Genomic DNA, 24,955 nt, shown 5'->3' on the forward strand with positions numbered 1-24,955 from the left:
CTAAACCAAATTAGTTTGACGATCTCCGGTTTTGGTTACTATATTCCATATCAAGTCCTCTTATAGGGTTTTGATTCATTCAAGATTTCTTCCGACACGTGATCTCGACCAATAACAAAGTAACACCGTCAAGGAACTTTAAATCATCAACAAGACACCACTTCTAAGGAACTTAAGTAATCTAGAACGTAACTATGAATGTCCATACACCTCATAGAGTCACATACAATATTTCACACACATCTAGAGATAACATTTCACTTCGTATCAAAAATCATTCATCTCAATTGTCCTGTCCCATCTTCCATAATCTTGGCACATGCTCTTACTAATATACAGTCCGAGTTACATGATTAACTTCAGGAATAACTGATTCCCGTTCCTCTTGGGAAGTATAACTCATGAATCCTTCCAATAGGGTAGAGTATCATTGTACACAAAAATACTACTCTCCTGGGGTTCCTCATCCGAAGCCATGAATCCAAGAAATACTATACTCACCACTTGATAAACCTACAACAAAAACAAAAAATTAATTATAGATTTTGTGTTCTTAAGAGTTTGTTGATCCTATATGAAGCATACGACTAGAGAGATAAAAATAAACTTTTATGCATTACCTAAAAGCAGGATCATAGAAATGAACAAAATAAAGCAAAAATATTTTTGATTGATTAACATGAAGGTCGTTGTAAAAAATTCACCTTTTACTGATTTTCTGTTGAGATTTAGGACTTACAATATATATACTGAAATGAAATTTATAGAGGGCAAGGAAGATGCTTGAAAAGAAAATAAATAAATTCAATTAAATTATTTTTATATTTTCATTACTTTACATCGATATTTATCTATTTATATATATTTTATATTATTTTGTTTTTGTTAAAGGTCGATATTAATATGTAAAAATGTCAATCTTAATTATTTTTATGAGATACAAATATATAACACTCACTTCGGGGTGTGACATTGGTCTCAACTTTAATTATTAATATATTTATTTGAAACAATTATTATTTTTAATTATTTCATGTTATAATATTTTTAAATTATTGATATTATGCAACACATCGACAAATGACTGTTTTATTTTAGCGGACGTTATATATTTAATTATTCGCGTAAATTTTATTTTATTTTTGTATGTATTTATTTAAAGGAGTAATCTAAAATTTATTACTTAAAAAAACAAAAAGTTATTTTCGAATATGATTTTAAATCAAATGAATGGTCAAATTTATATGTACTTTTTTTGGGTGTAGTTAGGGGTTTGTTTTCAAGAAAAAAATTATTTATTTGGTGGGTAGAATGCAATAACTTAAAATTTTAGTAATTTACTTCATATACTCGATATAATGAGAATTAACTTTTTTATAATTTAGTTTCACAAATTTATAAGTTTGCGGTAGCGTATTTTTATGTTTATGCACTTTAGAGGATGAAACTTTTTCAAGGTGGTAAAGTGGTAACATCATAATATTTCAAATATGTAACATATTCATTTCTTAAATTGTAGCATCCTTAGTTTTATGAGGTAGGAACATTGTCAAATTGTAGCATCCTTAGTTTTATTGAATATATATAACTTCATTTTTAATTCATCACTAATTAATGAGAATTTTAGTATATCTATTTCTTGATTAATGGAATTTGACTGAAGAAAAGAAAGATACCTTATATTGACATATTTTTTTAATGGACGATTTGTTGAGGTATTTAAATTAATAATTTTTTATGCAAACTATTGGGAGTTTATATTAATATGCTAATATGATGGATGGGGTAGCTCCACTGGTATTTGCTAGATGAGTGAAACAGGTGTAAGTTTTTTTCTAGGTTTTAGTCCACGACGACAAAATTTATTTATATTTATATGCAAAAAATATTTTTTTTTATATTTATAAATGAAAAGCTTTAAAAATAATATTTAGATATTAATTTCTTTAGTAATAGGTAAGATTGTAACTTCGGTTAATTTCTAAATTGTTAACATTAAGTATATTTTGTTCAATGATACTTACTAATTTTTGTGGGCGACCTTCATATTGAGTCTCACAAGTGATAACAACTATATAAAAATAATGCACACTAGTTGTTTTGAGTAGAATTATGACATGTAATGTTATGCTATATTCCTTACACTTATTAACAAAATATTACGTTGTTAAGAAGGTAAAATTTGTCATTCCTTTTTTAGTATTTACTTTGTATTCGTTATTGTATTTATGTAATTTTATTTTCTTTAAAGAATTTTATTCTTTTTCTTTTATATTTTTATCCATATCTGCATTTTTTATTATTTTATTTCCTTTCTAATAAATATTATAATTTGACTTTATTATTCTTCCATTTAACGCTTTCGAATTGGGTTCCATTTAAATAAATGGTTAATTGACCCAATTTAATATTACATCACTAATATCTTAAATTTTAGTCATCGCTGGTGTAACTTTCTAAACAATCTATCCTTGTCAGTGGCACGAAATATTCAAAAAAAATATAATGAAAATAGTATATAGTTTACGAAAGTCCATATTATCATCTCGATGTTTTATTCAAGTGTGGGAATTTGAAAGCACTAATTGGAAGAAAAACACAAAACGACAAGGCTCTTTTCCCTGACATCAAAATAAATTTGAAATGAGAGTAGTAGAATATTCATAAGCTGTTTGGATGCTTTATTAAAATAAAATTATGTAACAATGAATAATATCAAAATATGTTGTATGATTTATCTTATTAAAAAGGGAATTTCAAAGCAATGATCGTAAGAAAAATACATAATGACAAGGCTCTCTCCCAAAAAATCGAAATGAAATTTCGAAATGAGAGTCGGTAGAATATTTATAAGATGTTTGGATGCCTAAAAAAATAAAGTAATATAACAATGAATAAATTCAAAATACATTGTACGGTTTATGTTATTAAAATGGGAAAAAAAAATTTTTGTTGATTGTGTAGTAGAAAAACTTTACAACAAAATTATAAAATGATATATATAGAGAATAGATCCGAATTTGTGTTTGATGCAAATTCTAATTTTAAGTATTCACGGATATGGGTTCCAACAAATTAAAAATCCCTAGAATATGACAACTTGATTATATTAATAAATTTGAATGATAGCTTTATTTTACACAATATATATTCTTACAAAATCTTAATTCGAAACATACATTAGGTATTCCTTTTATTCACTTATTTTTCTTAAAGGACAAAATAAATCATCCTATAGTACAACAACATTTATTAGAACTAGGAAAAATTATTCTACAAACGCCGCCTTTCTTAAATCCCTTTTTAAGACAGTCTGAATTGCATTGTCCATCAGACGCACAATTACCACCTTGACATTTTATATCCGTAACGCTATACTCACCACTTGATAAACCTACAACAACAACAAAAAATTAATTATAGATTTTGTGTTCTTAAGAGTTTGTTGATCCTATATGAAGCATACGACTAGAGAGATAAAAATAAACTTTCATTCATTACCTGAAAGCAGGATCATAGAAATGAACAAAATCAAGCAAAAATACGATCGATTGATTAACATGAAGGCCATTGTAAAAAAATCACCTTTTACTGATTTTCTGTTGAGATTTAGGACTTACAATATATATACTGAAATGAAATTTATAGAGGGCAAGGAAGATGCTTGAAAAGAAAATAAATAAATTCAATTAAATTATTTTTATATTTTCATTACTTTACATCGATATTTATCTATTTATATATTTTATATTATTTTGTTTTTGTTAAAGGTCGATTTTAATATGTAAAAATGTCAATCTTAATTATTTTTATGAGATACAAATATATAACACTCACTTCGGGGTGTGACATTGGTCTCAACTTTAATTATTAATATATTTATTTGAAACAATTATTATTTTTAATTATTTCATGTTATAATATTTTTAAATTATTGATATTATGCAACACATCGACAAATGACTGTTTTATTTTAACGGACGTTATATATTTAATTATTCGCGTAAATTTTATTTTATTTTTGTATGTATTTATTTAAAGGAGTGATCTACAATTTATTACTTAAAAAAACAAAAAGTTATTTTCGAATGTGATTTTAAATCAAATGAATGGTCAAATTTATATGTAATTTTTTTGGGTGTAGTTAGGGGTTTGTTTTCAAGAAAAAAATATTTATTTGGTGGGTAGAATGCAATAACTTAAAATTTTAGTAATTTACTTCATATACTCGATATAATGAGAATTGATTTTTTATAATTTAGTTTCACAAATTTATAAGTTTGCGGTAGCGTATTTTTATGTTTATGCACTTTAGAGGATGAAACTTTTTCAAGGTGGTAAAGTGGTAACATCATAATATTTCAAATATGTAACATATTCATTTCTTAAAAAAATTATCATTTAATATTTATATTTTTTTAATAAATTGTTTTATGAGGTAGGAACATTGTCAAATTGTAGCATCCTTAGTTTTATTGAATATATATAACTTCATTTTTAATTCATCATTAATTAATGAGAATTTAGTATATCTATTTCTTGTTTAATGGAATTTGACTGAAGAAAAGAAAGATACCTTATATTGACATATTTTTTAATGGACGATTTGTTGAGGTATTTAAATTAATAATTTTTTATGCAAACTATTGGGAGTTTATATTAATATGCTAATATGATGGATGGGGTAGCTCCACTGGTATTTGCTAGATGAGTGAAACAGGTGTAAGTTTTTTTCTAGGTTTTAGTCCACGACGACAAAATTTATTTATATTTATATGCAAAAAATATTTTTTTTATATTTATAAATGAAAAGCTTTAAAAATAATATTTAGATATTAATTTCTTTAGTAATAGGTAAGATTGTAACTTCGGTTAATTTCTAAATTGTTAACATTAAGTATATTTTGTTCAATGATACTTACTAATTTTTGTGGGCGACCTTCATATTGAGTCTCACAAGTGATAACAACTATATAAAAATAATGCACACTAGTTGTTTTGAGTAGAATTATGACATGTAATGTTATGCTATATTCCTTACACTTATTAACAAAATATTACGTTGTTAAGAAGGTAAAAATTTGTCATTCCTTTTTTAGTATTTACTTTGTATTCGTTATTGTATTTATGTAATTTTATTTTCTTTAAAGAATTTTATTCTTTTTCTTTTATATTTTTATCCATATCTGCATTTTTTATTATTTTATTTCCTTTCTAATAAATATTATAATTTGACTTTATTATTCTTCCATTTAACGCTTTCGAATTGGGTTCCATTTAAATAAATGGTTAATTGACCCAATTTAATATTACATCACTAATATCTTAAATTTTAGTCATCGCTGGTGTAACTTTCTAAACAATCTATCCTTGTCAGTGGCACGAAATATTCAAAAAAAATATAATGAAAATAGTATATAGTTTACGAAAGTCCATATTATCATCTCGATGTTTTATTCAAGTGTGGGAATTTGAAAGCACTAATTGGAAGAAAAACACAAAACGACAAGGCTCTTTTCCCTGACATCAAAATAAATTTGAAATGAGAGTAGTAGAATATTCATAAGCTGTTTGGATGCTTTATTAAAATAAAATTATGTAACAATGAATAATATCAAAATATGTTGTATGATTTATCTTATTAAAAAGGGAATTTCAAAGCAATGATCGTAAGAAAAATACATAATGACAAGGCTCTCTCCAAAAAATCGAAATGAAATTTCGAAATGAGAGTCGGTAGAATATTTATAAGATGTTTGGATGCCTAAAAAAATAAAGTAATATAACAATGAATAAATTCAAAATACATTGTACGGTTTATGTTATTAAAATGGGAAAAAAATATTTTTGTTGATTGTGTAGTAGAAAAACTTTACAACAAAATTATAAAATGATATATATAGAGAATAGATCCGAATTTGTGTTTGATGCAAATTCTAATTTTAAGTATTCACGGATATGGGTTCCAACAAATTAAAAATCCCTAGAATATGACAACTTGATTATATTAATAAATTTGAATGATAGCTTTATTTTACACAATATATATTCTTACAAAATCTTAATTCGAAACATACATTAGGTATTCCTTTTATTCACTTATTTTTCTTAAAGGACAAAATAAATCATCCTATAGTACAACAACATTTATTAGAACTAGGAAAAATTATTCTACAAACGCCGCCTTTCTTAAATCCCTTTTAAGACAGTCTGAATTGCATTGTCCATCAGACGCACAATTACCACCTTGACATTTTATATCCGTAACGCTATACTCACCACTTGATAAACCTACAACAACAACAAAAAATTAATTATAGATTTTGTGTTCTTAAGAGTTTGTTGATCCTATATGAAGCATACGACTAGAGAGATAAAAATAAACTTTCATTCATTACCTGAAAGCAGGATCATAGAAATGAACAAAATCAAGCAAAAATACGATCGATTGATTAACATGAAGGCCATTGTAAAAAAATCACCTTTTACTGATTTTCTGTTGAGATTTAGGACTTACAATATATATACTGAAATGAAATTTATAGAGGGCAAGGAAGATGCTTGAAAAGAAAATAAATAAATTCAATTAAATTATTTTTATATTTTCATTACTTTACATCGATATTTATCTATTTTATATATTTTATATTATTTTGTTTTTGTTAAAGGTCGATTTTAATATGTAAAAATGTCAATCTTAATTATTTTTATGAGATACAAATATATAACACTCACTTCGGGGTGTGACATTGGTCTCAACTTTAATTATTAATATATTTATTTGAAACAATTATTATTTTTAATTATTTCATGTTATAATATTTTTAAATTATTGATATTATGCAACACATCGACAAATGACTGTTTTATTTTAACGGACGTTATATATTTAATTATTCGCGTAAATTTTATTTTATTTTTGTATGTATTTATTTAAAGGAGTGATCTACAATTTATTACTTAAAAAAACAAAAAGTTATTTTCGAATGTGATTTTAAATCAAATGAATGGTCAAATTTATATGTAATTTTTTGGGTGTAGTTAGGGGTTTGTTTTCAAGAAAAAAATTATTTATTTGGTGGGTAGAATGCAATAACTTAAAATTTTAGTAATTTACTTCATATACTCGATATAATGAGAATTGATTTTTTTATAATTTAGTTTCACAAATTTATAAGTTTGCGGTGGCGTATTTTTATGTTTATGCACTTTAGAGGATGAAACTTTTTCAAGGTGGTAAAGTGGTAACATCATAATATTTCAAATATGTAACATATTCATTTCTTAAAAAAATTATCATTTAATATTTATATTTTATTTAATAAATTGTTTTATGAGGTAGGAACATTGTCAAATTGTAGCATCCTTAGTTTTATTGAATATATATAACTTCATTTTTAATTCATCATTAATTAATGAGAATTTTAGTATATCTATTTCTTGTTTAATGGAATTTGACTGAAGAAAAGAAAGATACCTTATATTGACATATTTTTTTAATGGACGATTTGTTGAGGTATTTAAATTAATAATTTTTTATGCAAACTATTGGGAGTTTATATTAATATGCTAATATGATGGATGGGGTAGCTCCACTGGTATTTGCTAGATGAGTGAAACAGGTGTAAGTTTTTTTCTAGGTTTTAGTCCACGACGACAAAATTTATTTATATTTATATGCAAAAAATATTTTTTTTTATATTTATAAATGAAAAGCTTTAAAAATAAATATTTAGATATTAATTTCTTTAGTAATAGGTAAGATTGTAACTTCGGTTAATTTCTAAATTGTTAACATTAAGTATATTTTGTTCAATGATACTTACTAATTTTTGTGGGCGACCTTCATATTGAGTCTCACAAGTGATAACAACTATATAAAAATAATGCACACTAGTTGTTTTGAGTAGAATTATGACATGTAATGTTATGCTATATTCCTTACACTTATTAACAAAATATTACGTTGTTAAGAAGGTAAAAATTTGTCATTCCTTTTTTAGTATTTACTTTGTATTCGTTATTGTATTTATGTAATTTTATTTTCTTTAAAGAATTTTATTCTTTTTCTTTTATATTTTTATCCATATCTGCATTTTTTATTATTTTATTTCCTTTCTAATAAATATTATAATTTGACTTTATTATTCTTCCATTTAACGCTTTCGAATTGGGTTCCATTTAAATAAATGGTTAATTGACCCAATTTAATATTACATCACTAATATCTTAAATTTTAGTCATCGCTGGTGTAACTTTCTAAACAATCTATCCTTGTCAGTGGCACGAAATATTCAAAAAAAATATAATGAAAATAGTATATAGTTTACGAAAGTCCATATTATCATCTCGATGTTTTATTCAAGTGTGGGAATTTGAAAGCACTAATTGGAAGAAAAACACAAAACGACAAGGCTCTTTTCCCTGACATCAAAATAAATTTGAAATGAGAGTAGTAGAATATTCATAAGCTGTTTGGATGCTTTATTAAAATAAAATTATGTAACAATGAATAATATCAAAATATGTTGTATGATTTATCTTATTAAAAAGGGAATTTCAAAGCAATGATCGTAAGAAAAATACATAATGACAAGGCTCTCTCCCAAAAAATCGAAATGAAATTTCGAAATGAGAGTCGGTAGAATATTTATAAGATGTTTGGATGCCTAAAAAAATAAAGTAATATAACAATGAATAAATTCAAAATACATTGTACGGTTTATGTTATTAAAATGGGAAAAAAAAATTTTGTTGATTGTGTAGTAGAAAAACTTTACAACAAAATTATAAAATGATATATATAGAGAATAGATCCGAATTTGTGTTTGATGCAAATTCTAATTTTAAGTATTCACGGATATGGGTTCCAACAAATTAAAAATCCCTAGAATATGACAACTTGATTATATTAATAAATTTGAATGATAGCTTTATTTTACACAATATATATTCTTACAAAATCTTAATTCGAAACATACATTAGGTATTCCTTTTATTCACTTATTTTTCTTAAAGGACAAAATAAATCATCCTATAGTACAACAACATTTATTAGAACTAGGAAAAATTATTCTACAAACGCCGCCTTTCTTAAATCCCTTTTTAAGACAGTCTGAATTGCATTGTCCATCAGACGCACAATTACCACCTTGACATTTTATATCCGTAACGCTATACTCACCACTTGATAAACCTACAACAACAACAAAAATTAATTATAGATTTTGTGTTCTTAAGAGTTTGTTGATCCTATATGAAGCATACGACTAGAGAGATAAAAATAAACTTTCATTCATTACCTGAAAGCAGGATCATAGAAATGAACAAAATCAAGCAAAAATACGATCGATTGATTAACATGAAGGCCATTGTAAAAAAATCACCTTTTACTGATTTTCTGTTGAGATTTAGGACTTACAATATATATACTGAAATGAAATTTATAGAGGGCAAGGAAGATGCTTGAAAAGAAAATAAATAAATTCAATTAAATTATTTTTATATTTTCATTACTTTACATCGATATTTATCTATTTATATATATTTTATATTATTTTGTTTTTGTTAAAGGTCGATTTTAATATGTAAAAATGTCAATCTTAATTATTTTTATGAGATACAAATATATAACACTCACTTCGGGGTGTGACATTGGTCTCAACTTTAATTATTAATATATTTATTTGAAACAATTATTATTTTTAATTATTTCATGTTATAATATTTTTAAATTATTGATATTATGCAACACATCGACAAATGACTGTTTTATTTTAACGGACGTTATATATTTAATTATTCGCGTAAATTTTATTTTATTTTTGTATGTATTTATTTAAAGGAGTGATCTACAATTTATTACTTAAAAAAACAAAAAGTTATTTTCGAATGTGATTTTAAATCAAATGAATGGTCAAATTTATATGTAATTTTTTTGGGTGTAGTTAGGGGTTTGTTTTCAAGAAAAAAATTATTTATTTGGTGGGTAGAATGCAATAACTTAAAATTTTAGTAATTTACTTCATATACTCGATATAATGAGAATTAATTTTTTTATAATTTAGTTTCACAAATTTATAAGTTTGCGGTGGCGTATTTTTATGTTTATGCACTTTAGAGGATGAAACTTTTTCAAGGTGGTAAAGTGGTAACATCATAATATTTCAAATATGTAACATATTCATTTCTTAAAAAAATTATCATTTAATATTTATATTTTATTTAATAAATTGTTTTATGAGGTAGGAACATTGTCAAATTGTAGCATCCTTAGTTTTATTGAATATATATAACTTCATTTTTAATTCATCATTAATTAATGAGAATTTTAGTATATCTATTTCTTGTTTAATGGAATTTGACTGAAGAAAAGAAAGATACCTTATATTGACATATTTTTTAATGGACGATTTGTTGAGGTATTTAAATTAATAATTTTTTATGCAAACTATTGGGAGTTTATATTAATATGCTAATATGATGGATGGGGTAGCTCCACTGGTATTTGCTAGATGAGTGAAACAGGTGTAAGTTTTTTTCTAGGTTTTAGTCCACGACGACAAAATTTATTTATATTTATATGCAAAAAATATTTTTTTTTATATTTATAAATGAAAAGCTTTAAAAATAATATTTAGATATTAATTTCTTTAGTAATAGGTAAGATTGTAACTTCGGTTAATTTCTAAATTGTTAACATTAAGTATATTTTGTTCAATGATACTTACTAATTTTTGTGGGCGACCTTCATATTGAGTCTCACAAGTGATAACAACTATATAAAAATAATGCACACTAGTTGTTTTGAGTAGAATTATGACATGTAATGTTATGCTATATTCCTTACACTTATTAACAAAATATTACGTTGGTTAAGACGGTAAAAATTTGTCATTCCTTTTTTAGTATTTACTTTGTATTCGTTATTGTATTTATGTAATTTTATTTTCTTTAAAGAATTTTATTCTTTTTCTTTTATATTTTTATCCATATCTCCATTTTTATTATTTTATTTCCTTTCTAATAAATATTATAATTTGACTTTATTATTCTTCCATTTAACGCTTTCGAATTGGGTTCCATTTAAATAAATGGTTAATTGACCCAATTTAATATTACATCACTAATATCTTAAATTTTAGTCATCGCTGGTGTAACTTTCTAAACATTCTATCCTTGTCAGTGGCACAAAATATTCAAAAAAAATATAATGAAAATAGTATATAGTTTACGAAAGTCATATTATCATCTCGATGTTTTATTCAAGTGTGGGAATTTGAAAGCACTAATTGGAAGAAAAACACAAAACGACAAGGCTCTTTTCCCTGACATCAAAATAAATTTGAAATGAGAGTCAGTAGAATATTCATAAGCTGTTTGGATGCTTTATTAAAATAAAATTATGTAACAATGAATAATATCAAAATATGTTGTATGATTTATCTTATTAAAAAGGGAATTTCAAAGCAATGATCGTAAGAAAAATACATAATGACAAGGCTCTCTCCCAAAAAATCGAAATGAAATTTCGAAATGAGAGTCGGTAGAATATTTATAAGATGTTTGGATGCCTAAAAAAATAAAGTAATATAACAATGAATAAATTCAAAATACATTGTACGGTTTATGTTATTAAAATGGGAAAAAATATTTTTTGTTGATTGTGTAGTAGAAAAACTTTACAACAAAATTATAAAATGATATATATAGAGAATAGATCCGAATTTGTGTTTGATGCAAATTCTAATTTAAGTATTCACGGATATGGGTTCCAACAAATTAAAAATCCCTAGAATATGACAACTTGATTATATTAATAAATTTGAATGATAGCTTTATTTTACACAATATATATTCTTACAAAATCTTAATTCGAAACATACATTAGGTATTCCTTTTATTCACTTATTTTTCTTAAAGGACAAAATAAATCATCCTATAGTACAACAACATTTATTAGAACTAGGAAAAATTCTTCTACAAACACCGCCTTTCTTAAATCCCTTTTTAAGACAGTCTGAATTGCATTGTCCATCAGACGCACAATTACCACCTTGACATTTTATATCCGTAACGCTATACTCACCACTTGATAAACCTACAACAACAACAAAAAATTAATTATAGATTTTGTGTTCTTAAGAGTTTGTTGATCCTATATGAAGCATACGACTAGAGAGATAAAAATAAACTTTCATTCATTACCTGAAAGCAGGATCATAGAAATGAACAAAATCAAGCAAAAATACGATCGATTGATTAACATGAAGGCCATTGTAAAAAATTCACCTTTTACTGATTTTCTGTTGAGATTTAGGACTTACAATATATATACTGAAATGAAATTTATAGAGGGCAAGGAAGATGCTTGAAAAGAAAATAAATAAATTCAATTAAATTATTTTTATATTTTCATTACTTTACATCGATATTTATCTATTTATATATATTTTATATTATTTGTTTTTGTTAAAGGTCGATTTTAATATGTAAAAATGTCAATCTTAATTATTTTTATGAGATACAAATATATAACACTCACTTCGGGGTGTGACATTGGTCTCAACTTTAATTATTAATATATTTATTTGAAACAATTATTATTTTTAATTATTTCATGTTATAATATTTTTAAATTATTGATATTATGCAACACATCGACAAATGACTGTTTTATTTTAACGGACGTTATATATTTAATTATTCGCGTAAATTTTATTTTATTTTTGTATGTATTTATTTAAAGGAGTGATCTACAATTTATTACTTAAAAAAACAAAAAGTTATTTTCGAATGTGATTTTAAATCAAATGAATGGTCAAATTTATATGTAATTTTTTTGGGTGTAGTTAGGGGTTTGTTTTCAAGAAAAAAATTATTTATTTGGTGGGTAGAATGCAATAACTTAAAATTTTAGTAATTTACTTCATATACTCGATATAATGAGAATTGATTTTTTTATAATTTAGTTTCACAAATTTATAAGTTTGCGGTAGCGTATTTTTATGTTTATGCACTTTAGAGGATGAAACTTTTTCAAGGTGGTAAAGTGGTAACATCATAATATTTCAAATATGTAACATATTCATTTCTTAAAAAAATTATCATTTAATATTTATATTTTATTTAATAAATTGTTTTATGAGGTAGGAACATTGTCAAATTGTAGCATCCTTAGTTTTATTGAATATATATAACTTCATTTTTAATTCATCATTAAATAATGAGAATTTTAGTATATCTATTTCTTGTTTAATGGAATTTGACTGAAGAAAAGAAAGATACCTTATATTGACATATTTTTTTAATGGACGATTTGTTGAGGTATTTAAATTAATAATTTTTTATGCAAACTATTGGGAGTTTATATTAATATGCTAATATGATGGATGGGGTAGCTCCACTGGTATTTGCTAGATGAGTGAAACAGGTGTAAGTTTTTTTCTAGGTTTTAGTCCACGACGACAAAATTTATTTATATTTATATGCAAAAATATTTTTTTTTTATATTTATAAATGAAAAGCTTTAAAAATAATATTTAGATATTAATTTCTTTAGTAATAGGTAAGATTGTAACTTCGGTTAATTTCTAAATTGTTAACATTAAGTATATTTTGTTCAATGATACTTACTAATTTTGTGGGCGACCTTCATATTGAGTCTCACAAGTGATAACAACTATATAAAAATAATGCACACTAGTTGTTTTGAGTAGAATTATGACATGTAATGTTATGCTATATTCCTTACACTTATTAACAAAATATTACGTTGGTTAAGACGGTAAAAATTTGTCATTACTTTTTTAGTATTTACTTTGTATTCGTTATTGTATTTATGTAATTTTATTTTCTTTAAAGAATTTTATTCTTTTTCTTTTATATTTTTATCCATATCTCCATTTTTTATTATTTTATTTCCTTTCTAATAAATATTATAATTTGACTTTATTATTCTTCCATTTAACGCTTTCGAATTGGGTTCCATTTAAATAAATGGTTAATTGACCCAATTTAATATTACATCACTAATATCTTAAATTTTAGTCATCGCTGGTGTAACTTTCTAAACATTCTATCCTTGTCAGTGGCACAAAATATTCAAAAAAAATATAATGAAAATAGTATATAGTTTACGAAAGTCCATATTATCATCTCGATGTTTTATTCAAGTGTGGGAATTTGAAAGCACTAATTGGAAGAAAAACACAAAACGACAAGGCTCTTTTCCCTGACATCAAAATAAATTTGAAATGAGAGTAGTAGAATATTCATAAGCTGTTTGGATGCTTTATTAAAATAAAATTATGTAACAATGAATAATATCAAAATATGTTGTATGATTTATCTTATTAAAAAGGGAATTTCAAAGCAATGATCGTAAGAAAAATACATAATGACAAGGCTCTCTCCCAAAAAATCGAAATGAAATTTCGAAATGAGAGTCGGTAGAATATTTATAAGATGTTTGGATGCCTAAAAAAATAAGTAATATAACAATGAATAAATTCAAAATACATTGTACGGTTTATGTTATTAAAATGGGAAAAAAATATTTTTGTTGATTGTGTAGTAGAAAAACTTTACAACAAAATTATAAAATGATATATATAGAGAATAGATCCGAATTTGTGTTTGATGCAAATTCTAATTTTAAGTATTCACGGATATGGGTTCCAACAAATTAAAAATCCCTAGAATATGACAACTTGATTATATTAATAAATTTGAATGATAGCTTTATTTTACACAATATATATTCTTACAAAATCTTAATTCGAAACATACATTAGGTATTCCTTTTATTCACTTATTTTTCTTAAAGGACAAAATAAATCATCCTATAGTACAACAACATTTATTAGAACTAGGAAAAATTATTCTACAAACGCCGCCTTTCTTAAATCCCTTTTTAAGACAGTCTGAATTGCATTGTCCATCAGACGCACAATTACCACCTTGACATTTTATATCCGTAACGCTATACTCACCACTTGATAAACCTACAACAACAACAAAAAATTAATTATAGATTTTGTGTTCTTAAGAGTTTGTTGATCCTATATGAAGCATACGACTAGAGAGATAAAAATAAACTTTCATTCATTACCTGAAAGCAGGATCATAGAAATGAACAAAATCAAGCAAAAATACGATCGATTGATTAACATGAAGGCCATTGTAAAAAAATCACCTTTTACTGATTTTCTGTTGAGATTTAGGACTTACAATATATATACTGAAATGAAATTTATAGAGGGCAAGGAAGATGCTTGAAAAGAAAATAAATAAATTCAATTAAATTATTTTATATTTTCATTACTTTACATCGATATTTATCTATTTATATATTTTTATATTATTTTGTTTTTGTTAAAGGTCGATTTTAATATGTAAAAATGTCAATCTTAATTATTTTTATGAGATACAAATATATAACACTCACTTCGGGGTGTGACATTGGTCTCAACTTTAATTATTAATATATTTATTTGAAACAATTATTATTTTTAATTATTTCATGTTATAATATTTTTAAATTATTGATATTATGCAACACATCGACAAATGACTGTTTTATTTTAACGGACGTTATATATTTAATTATTCGCGTAAATTTTATTTTATTTTTGTATGTATTTATTTAAAGGAGTGATCTACAATTTATTACTTAAAAAAACAAAAAGTTATTTTCGAATGTGATTTTAAATCAAATGAATGGTCAAATTTATATGTAATTTTTTGGGTGTAGTTAGGGGTTTGTTTTCAAGAAAAAAATTATTTATTTGGTGGGTAGAATGCAATAACTTAAAATTTTAGTAATTTACTTCATATACTCGATATAATGAGAATTAATTTTTTTATAATTTAGTTTCACAAATTTATAAGTTTGCGGTGGCGTATTTTATGTTTATGCACTTTAGAGGATGAAACTTTTTCAAGGTGGTAAAGTGGTAACATCATAATATTTCAAATATGTAACATATTCATTTCTTAAAAAAATTATCATTTAATATTTATATTTTATTTAATAAATTGTTTTATGAGGTAGGAACATTGTCAAATTGTAGCATCCTTAGTTTTATTGAATATATATAACTTCATTTTTAATTCATCATTAATTAATGAGAATTTTAGTATATCTATTTCTTGTTTAATGGAATTTGACTGAAGAAAAGAAAGATACCTTATATTGACATATTTTTTTAATGGACGATTTGTTGAGGTATTTAAATTAATAATTTTTATGCAAACTATTGGGAGTTTATATTAATATGCTAATATGATGGATGGGGTAGCTCCACTGGTATTTGCTAGATGAGTGAAACAGGTGTAAGTTTTTTTCTAGGTTTTAGTCCACGACGACAAAATTTATTTATATTTATATGCAAAAATTTTTTTTTTATATTTATAAATGAAAAGCTTTAAAATAATATTTAGATATTAATTTCTTTAGTAATAGGTAAGATTGTAACTTCGGTTAATTTCTAAATTGTTAACATTAAGTATATTTTGTTCAATGATACTTACTAATTTTTGTGGGCGACCTTCATATTGAGTCTCACAAGTGATAACAACTATATAAAAATAATGCACACTAGTTGTTTTGAGTAGAATTATGACATGTAATGTTATGCTATATTCCTTACACTTATTAACAAAATATTACGTTGGTTAAGACGGTAAAAATTTGTCATTCCTTTTTTAGTATTTACTTTGTATTCGTTATTGTATTTATGTAATTTTATTTTCTTCAAAGAATTTTATTCTTTTTCTTTTATATTTTTATCCATATCTCCATTTTTTATTATTTTATTTCCTTTCTAATAAATATTATAATTTGACATTATTATTCTTCCATTTAACGCTTTCGAATTGGGTTCCATTTAAATAAATGGTTAATTGACCCAATTTAATATTACATCACTAATATCTTAAATTTTAGTCATCGCTGGTGTAACTTTCTAAACATTCTATCCTTGTCAGTGGCACAAAATATTCAAAAAAAATATAATGAAAATAGTATATAGTTTACGAAAGTCATATTATCATCTCGATGTTTTATTCAAGTGTGGGAATTTGAAAGCACTAATTGGAAGAAAAACACAAAACGACAAGGCTCTTTTCCCTGACATCAAAATAAATTTGAAATGAGAGTCAGTAGAATATTCATAAGCTGTTTGGATGCTTTATTAAAATAAAATTATGTAACAATGAATAATATCAAAATATGTTGTATGATTTATCTTATTAAAAAGGAATTTCAAAGCAATGATCGTAAGAAAAATACATAATGACAAGGCTCTCTCCCAAAAAATCGAAATGAAATTTCGAAATGAGAGTCGGTAGAATATTTATAAGATGTTTGGATGCCTAAAAAATAAAGTAATATAACAATGAATAAATTCAAAATACATTGTACGGTTTATGTTATTAAAATGGGAAAAAAATATTTTTGTTGATTGTGTAGTAGAAAAACTTTACAACAAAATTATAAAATGATATATATAGAGAATAGATCCGAATTTGTGTTTGATGCAAATTCTAATTTTAAGTATTCACGGATATGGGTTCCAACAAATTAAAAATCCCTAGAATATGACAACTTGATTATATTAATAAATTTGAATGATAGCTTTATTTTACACAATATATATTCTTACAAAATCTTAATTCGAAACATACATTAGGTATTCCTTTTATTCACTTATTTTTCTTAAAGGACAAAATAAATCATCCTATAGTACAACAACATTTATTAGAACTAGGAAAAATTATTCTACAAACACCGCCTTTCTTAAATCCCTTTTTAAGACAGTCTGAATTGCATTGTCCATCAGACGCACAATTACCACCTTGACATTTTATATCCGTAACGCTATACTCACCACTTGATAAACCTACAACAACAACAAAAAAATTAATTATAGATTTTGTGTTCTTAAGAGTTTGTTGATCCTATATGAAGCATACGACTAGAGAGATAAAAATAAACTTTCATTCATTACCTGAAAGCAGGATCATAGAAATGAACAAAATCAAGCAAAAATACGATCGATTGATTAACATGAAGGCCATTGTAAAAATTCACCTTTTACTGATTTTCTGTTGAGATTTAGGACTTACAATATATATACTGAAATGAAATTTATAAAGGGCAAGGAAGATGCTTGAAAAGAAAATAAATAAATTCAATTAAATTATTTTTATATTTTCATTACTTTACATCGATATTTATCTATTTATATATATTTTATATTATTTTGTTTTTGTTAAAGGTCGATTTTAATATGTAAAAATGTCAATCTTAATTATTTTTATGAGATACAAATATATAACACTCACTTCGGGGTGTGACATTGGTCTCAACTTTAATTATTAATATATTTATTTGAAACAATTATTATTTTTAATTATTTCATGTTATAATATTTTTAAATTATTGATATTATGCAACACATCGACAAATGACTGTTTTATTTTAACGGGCGTTATATATTTAATTATTCGCGTAAATTTTATTTTATTTTTGTATATATTTATTTAAAGGAGTGATCTACAATTTATTACTTAAAAAAAAAAAAAGTTATTTTCGAATGTGATTTTAAATCAAATGAATGGTAAAATTTATATGTAATTTTTTTGGGTGTAGTTAGGGGTTTGTTTTCAAGAAAAAAATTTTTATTTGGTGGGTAGAATGCAATAACTTAAAATTTTAGTAATTTACTTCATATACTCGATATAATGAGAATTATTTTTTTTATAATTTAGTTTCACAAATTTATAAGTTTACGGTAGCGTATTTTAATGTTTATGCACTTTAGAGGATGAAACTTTTTTAAGGTGGTAAAGTGGTAACATCATAATATTTCAAATATGTAACATATTCATTTCTTAAAAATTTTATCATTTAATATTTATATTTTATTTAATAAATTGTTTTATGAGGTAGGAACATTGTCAAATTGTAGCATCCTTAGTTTTATTGAATATATATAACTTCATTTTTAATTCATCGTTAATTAATGAGAATTTTAGTATATCTATTTCTTGTTTAATGGAATTTGACTGAAGAAAAGAAAGATACCTTATATTGACATATTTTTTTAATGGACGATTTGTTGAGGTATTTAAATTAATAATTTTTTATGCAAACTATTGGGAGTTTATATTAATATGCTAATACGATGGATGGGGTAGCTCCACTGGTATTTGCTAGATGAGTGAAACAGGTGTAAGTTTTTTTCTAGGTTTTAGTCCACGACGACAAAATTTATTTATATTTATATGCAAAAAAAATTTTTTTTTATATTTATAAATGAAAAGCTTTAAAAATAATATTTAGATATTAATTTCTTTAGTAATAGGTAAGATTGTAACTTCGGTTAATTTCTAAATTGTTAACATTAAGTATATTTTGTTCAATGATACTTACTAATTTTTGTGGGCGACCTTCATATTGAGTCTCACAAGTGATAACAAATATATAAAAATAATGCACACTAGTTGTTTTGAGTAGAATTATGACATGTAATGTTATGCTATATTCCTTACACTTATTAACAAAATATTACGTTGGTTAAGACGGTAAAAATTTGTCATTCCTTTTTTAGTATTTACTTTGTATTCGTTATTGTATTTATGTAATTTTATTTTCTTTAAAGAATTTTATTCTTTTTCTTTTATATTTTTATCCATATCTCCATTTTTTATTATTTTATTTCCTTTCTAATAAATATTATAATTTGACTTTATTATTCTTCCATTTAACGCTTTCGAATTGGGTTCCATTTAAATAAATGGTTAATTGACCCAATTTAATATTACATCACTAATATCTTAAATTTTAGTCATCGCTGGTGTAACTTTCTAAACATTCTATCCTTGTCAGTGGCACAAAATATTCAAAAAAAATATAATGAAAATAGTATATAGTTTACGAAAGTCCATATTATCATCTCGATGTTTTATTCAAGTGTGGGAATTTGAAAGCACTAATTGGAAGAAAAACACAAAACGACAAGGCTCTTTTCCCTGACATCAAAATAAATTTGAAATGAGAGTCAGTAGAATATTCATAAGCTGTTTGGATGCTTTATTAAAATAAAATTATGTAACAATGAATAATATCAAAATATGTTGTATGATTTATCTTATTAAAAAGGGAATTTCAAAGCAATGATCGTAAGAAAAATACATAATGACAAGGCTCTCTCCCAAAAAATCGAAATGAAATTTCGAAATGAGAGTCGGTAGAATATTTATAAGATGTTTGGATGCCTAAAAAAATAAAGTAATATAACAATGAATAAATTCAAAATACATTGTACGGTTTATGTTATTAAAATGGGAAAAAAATATTTTTGTTGATTGTGTAGTAGAAAAACTTTACAACAAAATTATAAAATGATATATATAGAGAATAGATCCGAATTTGTGTTTGATGCAAATTCTAATTTTAAGTATTCACGGATATGGGTTCCAACAAATTAAAAATCCCTAGAATATGACAACTTGATTATATTAATAAATTTGAATGATAGCTTTATTTTACACAATATATATTCTTACAAAATCTTAATTCGAAACATACATTAGGTATTCCTTTTATTCACTTATTTTTCTTAAAGGACAAAATAAATCATCCTATAGTACAACAACATTTATTAGAACTAGGAAAAATTATTCTACAAACACCGCCTTTCTTAAATCCCTTTTTAAGACAGTCTGAATTGCATTGTCCATCAGACGCACAATTACCACCTTGACATTTTATATCCGTAACGCTATACTCACCACTTGATAAACCTACAACAACAACAAAAAATTAATTATAGATTTTGTGTTCTTAAGAGTTTGTTGATCCTATATGAAGCATACGACTAGAGAGATAAAAATAAACTTTCATTCATTACCTGAAAGCAGGATCATAGAAATGAACAAAATCAAGCAAAAATACGATCGATTGATTAACATGAAGGCCATTGTAAAAATTCACCTTTTACTGATTTTCTGTTGAGATTTAGGACTTACAATATATATACTGAAATGAAATTTATAGAGGGCAAGGAAGATGCTTGAAAAGAAAATAAATAAATTCAATTAAATTATTTTTATATTTTCATTACTTTACATCGATATTTATCTATTTATATATATTTTATATTATTTTGTTTTTGTTAAAGGTCGATTTTAATATGTAAAAATGTCAATCTTAATTATTTTTATGAGATACAAATATATAACACTCACTTCGGGGTGTGACATTGGTCTCAACTTTAATTATTAATATATTTATTTGAAACAATTATTATTTTTAATTATTTCATGTTATAATATTTTTAAATTATTGATATTATGCAACACATCGACAAATGACTGTTTTATTTTAACGGGCGTTATATATTTAATTATTCGCGTAAATTTTATTTTATTTTTGTATATATTTATTTAAAGGAGTGATCTACAATTTATTACTTAAAAAAACAAAAAGTTATTTTCGAATGTGATTTTAAATCAAATGAATGGTAAAATTTATATGTAATTTTTTTGGGTGTAGTTAGGGGTTTGTTTTCAAGAAAAAAATTATTTATTTGGTGGGTAGAATGCAATAACTTAAAATTTTAGTAATTTACTTCATATACTCGATATAATGAGAATTAATTTTTTTATAATTTAGTTTCACAAATTTATAAGTTTACGGTAGCGTATTTTAATGTTTATGCACTTTAGAGGATGAAACTTTTTTAAGGTGGTAAAGTGGTAACATCATAATATTTCAAATATGTAACATATTCATTTCTTAAAAATTTTATCATTTAATATTTATATTTTATTTAATAAATTGTTTTATGAGGTAGGAACATTGTCAAATTGTAGCATCCTTAGTTTTATTGAATATATATAACTTAATTTTTAATTCATCGTTAATTAATGAGAATTTTAGTATATCTATTTCTTGTTTAATGGAATTTGACTGAAGAAAAGAAAGATACCTTATATTGACATATTTTTTTAATGGACGATTTGTTGAGGTATTTAAATTAATAATTTTTTATGCAAACTATTGGGAGTTTATATTAATATGCTAATACGATGGATGGGGTAGCTCCACTGGTATTTGCTAGATGAGTGAAACAGGTGTAAGTTTTTTTTTAGGTTTTAGTCCACGACGACAAAATTTATTTATATTTATATGCAAAATTTTTTTTTTTTATATTTATAAATGAAAAGCTTTAAAAATAATATTTAGATATTAATTTCTTTAGTAATAGGTAAGATTGTAACTTCGGTTAATTTCTAAATTGTTAACATTAAGTATATTTTGTTCAATGATACTTACTAATTTTTGTGGGCGACCTTCATATTGAGTCTCACAAGTGATAACAACTATATAAAAATAATGCACACTAGTTGTTTTGAGTAGAATTATGACATGTAATGTTATGCTATATTCCTTACACTTATTAACAAAATATTACGTTGGTTAAGACGGTAAAAATTTGTCATTACTTTTTTAGTATTTACTTTGTATTCGTTATTGTATTTATGTAATTTTATTTTATTTAAAGAATTTTATTCTTTTTCTTTTATATTTTTATCCATATCTCCATTTTTTATTATTTTATTTCCTTTCTAACAAATATTATAATTTGACTTTATTATTCTTCCATTTAACGCTTTCGAATTGGGTTCCATTTAAATAAATGGTTAATTGACCCAATTTAATATTACATCACTAATATCTTAAATTTTAGTCATCGCTGGTGTAACTTTCTAAACATTCTATCCTTGTCAGTGGCACAAAATATTCAAAAAAATATAATGAAAATAGTATATAGTTTACGAAAGTCCATATTATCATCTCGATGTTTTATTCAAGTGTGGGAATTTGAAAGCACTAATTGGAAGAAAAACACAAAACGACAAGGCTCTTTTCCCTGACATCAAAATAAATTTGAAATGAGAGTCAGTAGAATATTCATAAGCTGTTTGGATGCTTTATTAAAATAAATTATGTAACAATGAATAATATCAAAATATGTTGTATGATTTATCTTATTAAAAAGGGAATTTCAAAGCAATGATCGTAAGAAAAATACATAATGACAAGGCTCTCTCCCAAAAAATCGAAATGAAATTTCGAAATGAGAGTCGGTAGAATATTTATAAGATGTTTGGATGCCTAAAAAAATAAAGTAATATAACAATGAATAAATTCAAAATACATTGTACGGTTTATGTTATTAAAATGGGAAAAAAAAATTTTGTTGATTGTGTAGTAGAAAAACTTTACAACAAAATTATAAAATGATATATATAGAGAATAGATCCGAATTTGTGTTTGATGCAAATTCTAATTTTAAGTATTCACGGATATGGGTTCCAACAAATTAAAAATCCCTAGAATATGACAACTTGATTATATTAATAAATTTGAATGATAGCTTTATTTTACACAATATATATTCTTACAAAATCTTAATTCGAAACATACATTAGGTATTCCTTTTATTCACTTATTTTTCTTAAAGGACAAAATAAATCATCCTATAGTACAACAACATTTATTAGAACTAGGAAAAATTATTCTACAAACACCGCCTTTCTTAAATCCCTTTTTAAGACAGTCTGAATTGCATTGTCCATCAGACGCACAATTACCACCTTGACATTTTATATCCGTAACGCTATACTCACCACTTGATAAACCTACAACAACAACAAAAAAATTAATTATAGATTTTGTGTTCTTAAGAGTTTGTTGATCCTATATGAAGCATACGACTAGAGAGATAAAAATAAACTTTCATTCATTACCTGAAAGCAGGATCATAGAAATGAACAAAATCAAGCAAAAATACGATCGATTGATTAACATGAAGGCCATTGTAAAAAATTCACCTTTTACTGATTTTCTGTTGAGATTTAGGACTTACAATATATATACTGAAATGAAATTTATAAAGGGCAAGGAAGATGCTTGAAAAGAAAATAAATAAATTCAATTAAATTATTTTTATATTTTCATTACTTTACATCGATATTTATCTATTTATATATATTTTATATTATTTTGTTTTTGTTAAAGGTCGATTTTAATATGTAAAAATGTCAATCTTAATTATTTTTATGAGATACAAATATATAACACTCACTTCGGGGTGTGACATTGGTCTCAACTTTAATTATTAATATATTTATTTGAAACAATTATTATTTTTAATTATTTCATGTTATAATATTTTTAAATTATTGATATTATGCAACACATCGACAAATGACTGTTTTATTTTAACGGGCGTTATATATTTAATTATTCGCGTAAATTTTATTTTATTTTTGTATATATTTATTTAAAGGAGTGATCTACAATTTATTACTTAAAAAAAACAAAAGTTATTTTCGAATGTGATTTTAAATCAAATGAATGGTAAAATTTGTATGTAATTTTTTTGGGTGTAGTTAGGGGTTTGTTTTCAAGAAAAAAATTATTTATTTGGTGGGTAGAATGCAATAACTTAAAATTTTAGTAATTTACTTCATATACTCGATATAATGAGAATTAATTTTTTTATAATTTAGTTTCACAAATTTATAAGTTTACGGTAGCGTATTTTAATGTTTATGCACTTTAGAGGATGAAACTTTTTTAAGGTGGTAAAGTGGTAACATCATAATATTTCAAATATGTAACATATTCATTTCTTAAAAATTTTATCATTTAATATTTATATTTTATTTAATAAATTGTTTTATGAGGTAGGAACATTGTCAAATTGTAGCATCCTTAGTTTTATTGAATATATATAACTTCATTTTTAATTCATCGTTAATTAATGAGAATTTTAGTATATCTATTTCTTGTTTAATGGAATTTGACTGAAGAAAAGAAAGATACCTTATATTGACATATTTTTTTAATGGACGATTTGTTGAGGTATTTAAATTA

The 24,955-nt window shown here is 24.2% G+C and overlaps 2 long non-coding RNA genes across 7 annotated transcripts; both read right to left on the minus strand.

Moving 5' to 3' along the window:
* Window positions 1-3,091: 3,091 nt before the first annotated feature.
* On the minus strand, window positions 3,092-12,343 carry LOC127092140 (uncharacterized). Of its 3 annotated transcripts, none has more exons than XR_007792126.1 (2): window positions 12,208-12,343; window positions 3,092-3,394 (listed from the first exon to the last, which is right to left on the minus strand). It is a non-coding gene; the product is annotated as an uncharacterized LOC127092140 (long non-coding RNA). The 3 variants fall into 3 exon arrangements; XR_007792125.1 differs by lacking the exon at window positions 3,092-3,394 and adding an exon at window positions 8,894-9,196; XR_007792127.1 differs by lacking the exon at window positions 3,092-3,394 and adding an exon at window positions 11,798-12,100.
* A 2,359-nt stretch (window positions 12,344-14,702) lies between these two features.
* On the minus strand, window positions 14,703-23,959 carry LOC127092138 (uncharacterized). 4 transcript variants are annotated; one of them, XR_007792121.1, is made up of 2 exons: window positions 23,824-23,959; window positions 14,703-15,005 (listed from the first exon to the last, which is right to left on the minus strand). It is a non-coding gene; the product is annotated as an uncharacterized LOC127092138 (long non-coding RNA). The 4 variants fall into 4 exon arrangements; XR_007792122.1 differs by lacking the exon at window positions 14,703-15,005 and adding an exon at window positions 17,601-17,903; XR_007792123.1 differs by lacking the exon at window positions 14,703-15,005 and adding an exon at window positions 20,509-20,811.
* Window positions 23,960-24,955: the final 996 nt, after the last annotated feature.

The sequence above is a fragment of the Lathyrus oleraceus genome, chromosome 6 (assembly GCF_024323335.1).
Source record: "Lathyrus oleraceus cultivar Zhongwan6 chromosome 6, CAAS_Psat_ZW6_1.0, whole genome shotgun sequence".
Classification (NCBI taxonomy): Eukaryota; Viridiplantae; Streptophyta; class Magnoliopsida; order Fabales; family Fabaceae; genus Lathyrus; species Lathyrus oleraceus.